The sequence below is a fragment of the Choloepus didactylus genome, chromosome 14, assembly GCF_015220235.1.
Source record: "Choloepus didactylus isolate mChoDid1 chromosome 14, mChoDid1.pri, whole genome shotgun sequence".
NCBI lineage: Eukaryota > Metazoa > Chordata > Mammalia > Pilosa > Megalonychidae > Choloepus > Choloepus didactylus.
In genome coordinates this window covers 2,544,365-2,553,807 of record NC_051320.1, presented here as the reverse complement: position 1 = coordinate 2,553,807, position 9,443 = coordinate 2,544,365, and the positions used below count along the sequence as shown (strand labels likewise).

The 9,443-nt window shown below is 40.2% G+C and overlaps 1 pseudogene; it reads left to right on the top strand.

Moving 5' to 3' along the window:
* Positions 1–3,817: 3,817 nt before the first annotated feature.
* LOC119509223 lies at positions 3,818–4,383 on the top strand (annotated as a pseudogene).
* Positions 4,384–9,443: the final 5,060 nt, after the last annotated feature.

The following is a 9,443-nucleotide window of genomic DNA, read 5'->3' as shown; positions in this document are numbered from 1 at the left end:
TTGAGTGTAATAGAAATTTCATTCCATCTTCTGTACACTTCTTGAGCCATAAAATCACTTAAACTTGAACATTCACCTAGATGACTTGAAACTGGTATGTTCCTCAGTTTTGCAAACTGAGTGAAATAGCAGTTTCACTCACTTTTTTGCACTTCTCTTGAGCTAGAAGCGCAGTTAACACCAGAATATTCACCTAGAGTCTAAAAATTGGTATGTTGCTCAGTTCGGCAAACTGAGTGTAATCGAAGTTCCATTTGCATCTATGCTTTTCTATAAGCCAGAAAAACACTTACTCCAGAATATTCATCTAGGATCTCTGAATCTGGTACGTTGCTTAGTTTTGCAAACTTAGTGAAATAGCTCTTTCATTCACTTCTATGCACTTCTCTTGAGCCAGAAAAACAATTTCACCAGAACATGTACCTAGAAGTCTTCAAAGCTTTTTGCACACTGCGACAGAGCAGTAAAATTCACTTCTCTGCACTCTGTTTAGAAAGAAAAATACTTATACCAGAACATTCACAAAGAACAGTTTCATTAACTCCTAAGGACTTCTCTTACATCAGAATAACACTTCCACCAGGTTTTTCACCTAGAATTCTGCAAAACTTGTATGTTCCTCAGAATTGCAAACTGATTAGCTGTTTCATTCCCTTCTTTGCACTTCTCCTGAGCCAGAAAATCTCTTACACCAGAACATTCAATTAGAAATCTGTGAAATCAAAAGTTGCTCAGTTTGGCAATCTGAGTGAAATAGTGGTTTCATGTGCTACTATGCCTGTCTTTTGTCAAGAAAAACACTTACAACAGAACATAGACATGGATCTCTGTGAAAATTGTGATTTGCTCAATTTTGCAAATGGAATGACATCGCAGTTTCAGTTGATTCTATGCACTTCCTTTGCACTGGAAAATCACTGACACCAGAACATTTACCAGAAATGTGTGAAACTTGTATGTGTCTGAGTTTGCAAACTGAGCTAAATAGTGGTTTTCTTTGTGTCTATGCATCTTTCTTGAATGAGAAAACACACACATCAGAATTTCACCTAGAAGTCTGTGAAACTAGTATATTTTTTAGTTTTGTAAATTGAGTGTAATAGTGATTTACTTAGTTTCCAGGCACTCTTCTTGTGCCATAAAATAACTTATACTAGAAAATTCACATAGAAATCCATGAAACAGGTACATTGCTCAGTTTTTCAAAGGTTTCATTTGCTTCTGTGAATATCTCTTCAGACTGGAAAACCCTTACACCAGAACATTCACAGAGAAGTCTGTGCAACTGGTATGTGGTCCACTTTCCAAAACTAAGTGAATAGTAATTTCATTTGCTTCTATGCACTTCTCCTCAGCCAGATAAACACTTACACTAGAACATTCACTTAGACATCTGCAAAACAGGTATGGTGTTCAGTATTGAAAACTGAGTGAAATAGCAATTTTATTTGGTTCTATGCACTTCTATTGAGACATAAAAACTCTTACCCCAGGATATTCACCTAGAAGTCTGCAAAATTTGAATGTTGATCAGTTTTGCAAATTGAGTGTAATAAACATTTCATTCCCTTTTATGCACTCTTCTTTATCCAGAATATCACTTACACCTGAACTTTCACCTAAAGTCTCAAAACTGGTATGTTGCTCAGTTTTGAAACTGAGTGACATACATGTTTCATTCACGTCTTTGTACTTCTCTTGAGCTAGAAAAACTCTTAACCCTGAACATACATTTAGAAATCTGCAAAACTTTTATGTTGCTCAATTTTGAAAACTGTGTGAAATAGTGGTTTCATTAGCTTCTATGCACTATTCTTGAGACAGAAAAACACTTACATCAGAATGTTCACCTAGAAGCTTGTGAATATGGTATGTTGCTCAGTACTGACAACTGGGTGAAACAGAGGGTTCATTCACTTTGATGCACTTGTCTTGAGCCAGAAAAACTCTTAGCCCAGAATACTGATTTATAAATATGTGAAACTAGTATGCTGTCCAGTTTGGCAATCTTAGTAAAATAGCATTTCCTTCACTACTATGCACTCCTTTTTATTGTAAAAACACTTACACCAGAATATACTCATAGAAGTCTGAGAAAATGGTATGTAACTCAATTTTTCAAACTGACTGAAATAATGTTTTCATTCACTTCTATCTAGTTCACTTGCCCCAGAAAAACACTGACACCTGAACATTCACCTGAAAGTCTGCAAATTGGTATGTTGTTCAGTTTGCAAACTGAGTGAAATACTGTTTTTGTTTGCTTTTATGCACTTTTCTTGAGCCAGAAAAACTCTTACATGAGAACTTCACCTAGAAGTCTATAAATTGCATGTTGCTAAGTTTTGCAAATTGAGTGTAATAGCAATTTGATTAATTTCTATGCAATATTCTTGAGATAGAAAATCATTTACACCAGACATTCACCTAGAAGTCTGAAAAACAGGTATTTTGCTCAATTTTTCAAAATGAGTGAAATAACAGTTTCATTCACTTCTATGCACATCTCTTGAGCCTGAGACACCCTTACACTAGAACATTCACGGAGAAGTCTGCAAAACCGGTATGTTGCACAGTATTGAAAAATGATATTAATGGTGGTTTTGTTCACTCTATGCACATCTCTTGAGCAAGTAAAACTCTTACACCAGAATATTCAACTAGATGTGTGCAAAAGTGGTGTGTTGCTCACTTTATAACACTGAGTTAAAAATCCATTTCATTCACTTTTATGCACTTCTCTTGAGCCAGAAAAACAAGTACACCTGAACAATCACCTAGAAGTTTGAGAAAAATGTATGTTTCTTGGTTTTCTAAACTGAATGAAATCATTATTTCATTCACTTCTCTGCAATTGCCTTGAGCCAGATAAACACTTACACTAGAACATTCATGTGGAAGTCTGTGAAACTTTTATGTTGGTCCATTTTTTAAAGCTGACTTTAATAGTGGTTTCATTCACTTCTATGCACTTCTCTTGTTCCAGAAAAACAATATACCAAAACCTTAACCTATAAGTCTGTGAAATTTGTATATTTCTCAGTTTTGCAAATTGAATTTAATAGTGATTTTATTCAATCTATGGACTTGTCTTGCTCCAGGAAATCACTTACACCAGAACATTCACCAAGAGGTCTGCAAAACTTGTATGTTGCCAATTTGCAAACTGAGTGAAATGGTGGTTTCATTCTCACTTATGCACTGCTCTGGGGCCAGTAAAACCCTTACACCAGAAAATTCATCTAGAAATCTTTGAAACTTGTATGTTGTCTGTTTTGGAAACTAAGAGAAATCACTGTTCCATTTGCTTGTATGCTTCTCTCTTGTAGGCGAGGAAACAATACACCATTACATTCACTTAGAATCTGTGAATCTGGTACATTGCTCAGTTTTGCAACCTGTTTGAAATAGCTGTTTCATTCACTTCAATGCATTTATATTGAGCTAGAAACACACACCCAAATGTGCACATGGAAGACACTAAAACTGGTATGTTGCTCAAATTTGCAAACTGTGTGAAATAACAGATTTATTAGCTTCTATGCAATTTTCATGGACCAGTAAAGCACTTACACCAGAACAATAATATATTAGTCTGGAAAAGTGGTTTTTGGCTCAATTTTGCAAAGTGAGTGAAATAGGATTTTCATTGATTTCTGTGTACAACCCTTGACCTAGAAATACCCTTACACCAGAACAATCATGTAGAAGTCTGTGAGAGAGGTTGCAGGGGTCTTCTGAGGAGTCCTGAGGAGATTGCAGGTTAAGTTTCTGTGTGGAGACACTGGTGGCAGGACTTGATCTGAGCAGTGGAAAAATGGATCATTCCCACCACACAGGGATGAGCTCTATGGACCACAACAGCACCGCATCACCCTCTCACCATCATCCGACCTCTTCAGCCTCACACTCCCATGGTGGGGGAAATGGCAACATGATGGTGATGATGATGCCTATGACCTTCTACCTTGGCTTTGAGAAAGTGGAAATACTGTTTTCTGGTTTGGTGATCATACGGCTGGAGCTTTTGTGGCAGTGTTTTTACTAGCAATGTTCTATGAAGGACTCAAGATAGCCTGAGAGAGGTTGTAGCACAAGTCACAAGTCAGCATCCATTACAATTCCATGCCTGTCCCAGGGCCTAACAGAACCATCCTTATGGAGACACACAAAACTGTTGGGCAGCAGAAGCTGAGCTTTCCTCACCTCCTACAAACAGTGCCACATGTTATCCAGGTGGTCATCAGCTACTTTCTCATGCTCATCTTCATGACCTGCAATGGGTACCTCTGCATTGCTGTGGCAGCAGGAGCCAGCACGGGCTACTTTCTCTTCAGCTGGAAGAAGACAGTGGTGGTGGACATTACTGAGCACTGCCATTAGTGTCAGACTCTATGGTGTGGCCTTATCAGTTGCAATGGGAAGCAGGTTAAGCCTGGAAAACATGATTTCTACTCCAGTCATACCTTCTTGCTCCTTGTCTACACACACACACACCTACTCAACAGAGGTTTAGTGTACAGTCTCTGAGATAAAGTGGTACCTCCCCAGGCTTTTGTTTGTTTGTTTGTTTTTTCTCATTAGCTAGGATTCCCATTTATCTTGAGGAGAAGCCACCAATGAGATGTCCTCTCTTTCCCCATTGTCTTAGAACCAATTTATATGTTCTTGTCTAACCCAGGTAGCTTTATTTTCAATGACTTGATCACCTGATTCCTTTTTTTTTTTTTTAATCTTTTGTTTCTTTTAACAGACAATATGTGGATTTGGAGAGTTGTTTCTGGGTCAGTGATGGAAAGGGGTTATTAACTTCATCCAGGATTGATTGATAGTAGCTGAGGGAATTTCTTGCTCAACTAAATCCAGAACCCAAACTTAATGTTAGAAAATAAGCTCCAGGTTTTGGTCTGAATGAGTGGGAAATACCTGGTGCCTTTCCTTAGGTGTGATGTGTTGCACTGAAATCTTTGGAGTGTGCAGAGGAGTGGTTTGAGACTAAATAACAGGCCTGGAACTTGCAGAAGTGTGCATTCTTGGGTGGCTGACTCATCAGCTTGTCTTCCCACTTAACATTTTGATTAGAAGGAACTTGCCAATCAAAAGGGAAAAAAAGACAATCAATTTGAGAAAATAGAAATAGATATTTAAAATACAACCATTGGCATATTACTTTGACTTGGTACCTTGGTTTGTCACAGCTGAATGAAGCAAAAGAGTTTGAATTATTTTTTTCCCATTGATTGTTTTCATGTCTGACTCTAAACTAGTGGTTTTCAAACTGGCATGCATTAGAATCATCTGGAGGGGTTGTTAAGACACTGATTATTAGGCCTCAACCCCAGAGCCCCCAAATTAGCATTTCTTACAAGTTCCCAGGTGAGTTCGGGGACCACACTTTGAGAATCCCTGTTTTACACTATAAGAGTAAAGCTGGTGGGGTGAGCTCCCTGATATTGGGCCCAGGGTTTGAATTTTGTGATTGGTAGGTGATATCTCTGGGTTTAACTCAAGTACTATAACCTTCTGGTCAATTATTTAACCATTACACAAACATTTATTCAGCTCCAACTGTGTGTATGTGTGCCTGAACACATGTGTTCAAAGGGCTGTATAGCTAAAGTAGCTTTTATCAGCACTCATGAAATCACAGTTCCTTCTTATTTAGAGATCTGTGGCTTCTTGGAAGTAGAGAGAGACCTGTGACCTGTAGTGTAAATCAGCTGGTCATTGACCCAAAGGGCAAAAGCTCAGCCTTTCTCCTTGGAAAGGCTGAGGGTGTGGTCTGATGATGGCCACACTTTCCTCATCCCCCAACATCCATGCCCACACTGGGCAGCTCCTCATCCTCCATGTGACCATCTTTGTTGCTCTGGGGGGCTTAAATAGATCACAGTGGTCAAAATCTCCCTTCTTAATAAAGAATCACATTAGAATTTTATTCTGTTTGGTTGTAAGTGTACACTGCAGTCTTGTTCCCAGTCTAAGCTACCTGTATATGGTGATTCTTCTTGTGCTAGTCTATTAAATCCTGCCTTCCTTGGTGCTAGGCTCCAACTGTGCCTCAGGGCAGAGAAAACAAAACACAGTGATCTTGTTGGCTTCTGTTGTCATTTTGAAGTTTGTACTTTCTCTGTTGGTGCCAGTTAAATATTGGAGAGTGATGAATGTTTCTTCTATGGCTTTGACCTAAGAAAGCATTATGAGCCTACTGGATAGAGGTTCAAATTCAGATTTGCTTTTCTGTCATTCTACCTCTTGCAGTGCTAATACTTAGTGAAGCATGAGCAGAATGAATGACAGGCACAGAAAGTCCAACATGAAGGTGTAAAGAGGCTATTACTGTCTCAAGAGCCTAGGAATAATAAAACCATGGGAAGCAAAATAAGAGTCAATGTCTGATAGTGACCTTGGTACTCTAGAAAACTTGGCCTGAACTGCTATAAGATACCGTTCCAGAAACAGGACTTATTAGTAAGGTAAAAAAACTCAAGGCTGGTTAAGACAAAGTGCTTTTTGAATTTGAAAGTCACAAACAAGCATTGATTTGGGATAGGTCTTCAGGTCTTCAGGACAGAGAAAATCATGAAAAACTTGAATTTCAGAGATTTTTAGACTAAGTTGCCAAAGCATTAAGCCAGTGAAGGAGAGAAATTTAAAGATTAAATTCCATTCTTTCTGAGCTCTTGGTGTGTGATAATAGAATGATCTCATCAACATTCATTTCTGAATCCCTGTTCATTTGGAATTAGTGCTTGGCTTCTTTGTTCCTTTTGGACCCAAATTTCTCCTTTCATCCCTCCCTGTTCACACCTATTGGAACACTCCATCCCCATTTCTTTGGCCCCTTATTTTGTTCTCCTTTCCCTTTCTGTCTTTCAGTGGTTTCCTTATCTCATCAGTCTAGTTACTAAATATGCCTGGCCCTCATGGTACAGTGGACATTGCTACACAGTGAAAATAGATACCACCCCAAAAGTCCTAAAGCCTGCTTTAAGCATGTTTCAAGGGGCAATTGCCCCACTGGGATTTCTATAAATCTGGGTAAAGGGTTTGCCTGGTACCATCCCCACAGTTACAAAATCTTAGGTGCTGTCTGCAGTCAATGATGGAGGGAAACAGCCCACCCCACATCACCCCCAATTGCCCATAAAAGGGGATTAAATGTTTCTTCATTACTTCTATTGTATTGTTGTCTGGAATTCCTTTTTAGGCTGTGGGGTGCTGGTCTTGGGTTCTAGCCACAAGGGGCTCCTTATAAGGAACTGGGGGTGGGCAGGGGGTACACTTTCATGTCATTTAATTTTGATCCTGCCCTCTCCAGCTGCTGCTTTCAAAAAATAGATCTAAAGATACAAAATTTGCATTTGATACAATGCCTTAATCACTGGGTCTACAATTAATGTTGACTGTTTTAGATTGTAAACTCCTGGAGAGCAGTACTGCTGTAATAGGGATATGTTAATAGTGTCATGTGTAAAAGAACAACAACAACAACAAAAGTCTATGAAACTGGTGTGTTAATCTGTTTTGTAACCTGAGAACAATAGTGGTTTCATTCACTTCTATGTACATTTCTTGAGACAGTGAAACACACCAGGATATTAACTTAGATGTCAGAAAAACTTGTATGTTGCTCTGTTTTGTAAACTGAATGAAATACCTATTTTATTAGCTTTTATGCACTTTGCTTTAGTCAGCAAAACACTTACACCAGAACTTTCTCCTAGAAGTCTGTGAAGCAGGTATGTTACTCAGCTTTCCAAACTGAGTGAAATTGAGATTTCATTTGCTTCTAAGCAATTCTCTTTACACAGAAAATCACTTACACCAGATCATTCACCTATAAGTCTATAAAACTGGTATGTTGCTCAGCTTTGCAAACTGAGTGAAATAGTGGATTCATTCTCTTTTATGAATTACTCCTGAGCCAAGAAAACTCTTACACCGTAATATTCACTTAGAACTCTATGAAGTGAGGCAGGGCAAGATGGCGGATTGGTGAGCTGTATGTTTTAGTTACTCCTTCAGGAAAGTAGGTAGAAAGCCAGGAACTGCGTGGGCTGGACACCACAGAGCAATTTGACTTTGGACATACTTCATACAACACTCATCAACATGTTGAACTGCTGAGATCAGCGAAATCTGTAAGTTTTTGTGGCCAGGGGACCCAAGCCCCTCCCTGCCAGGCTCAGTCCTGTGGGAGGAGGGGCCATCAGCACTGGGAAGGAGAAGGGAGAACTGCAGTGGCAGCTCATATTGGAAACTCATTCTACTGATCCAAACTCCAACCATAGATGGACTGAGACCAGACACCAGAGAATCTGAGAGAAGCCAGCCCAGCAGAGAAGAGACAGGCATAGCAAAAAACAGCAAAGAAAAACTCCAAAATAAAAGCGGATGCTTTATGGAGTTCTGGTGAACATAGAAAGGGGAAGGGCAGAGCTCAGGCCCTGAGGCTCATATACAAATCCCAAAGAAAAACTGATCTCTCTGCCCCTTGGATCTTTCCTTAATGGCCCTAATTGCTTTGCATCTTATCATGTCAATAACCCATTAGATCTGTGAGGAGGGCTTTTTTTTTTTTTAACCTTTTTTTTTTCTGTTTCTAAAACAATTACTCTAAGAAGCCCAATACAGAAAGCTTCAAAGACTTGCAATTTGGGCAGATCAAGACAAGAGCAGAACTAAGAGAGCTCTGGGACAAAAGGCAATAATCCAGTGGCTGAGAAAATTCACTAAACACCACAACTTCCCAAGAAAACGGGGGTGTCCACTCACAGCCATCATCCTGGTAGACAGGAAACACTCCTGCCCATCGCCAGCCCCATAGCCCAGAGCTGCCCCAGACAACCCAGTGTGATGGAAGTGCTTCAAATAACATGCACACACCACAAAGCTGGGCATGGTCATTAGCCTTCCCTGCACCCTCAGCTGGTTGTCCCAGAGTTGGGAAGGTGGAGCAGTGTGAATTAACAAAGCCCCATTCAGCCATCATTTCAGCAGACTGGGAGCCTCCCTACACAGCCCAGCAGCCCAGAACTGCTCTGCAGGGACAGCACTCACCTGTGACATAGCACAGTCATCCCTCAACAGAGGACCAGGGGGTGCACAGCCTGGAAGAGGGACCCATTCACAAGTCTCAGGAGGCATACGCCAAAACCAAGGACTTGTGGGTCAGTGGCAGAGACAAACTGTGGCAGGATTGAACTGAAGGATTAGACAATTGCAGCAGCTTTAAAACTCCAGGAACACCAGGGAGATTTGATTGTTAGAGCCACCACCCCTCCCTGACCACCCAGACACACGCCCCATATACAGGCTGGGCAACACCAACTACACACGCAAGCTTGGTACACCAATTGAACCCCACAAGACTCACTCCCCCATTCACCACAGAGGCAAAGCAGGGGAGAACTGGCTTATGGAGAACAGGTGGCTCGTGG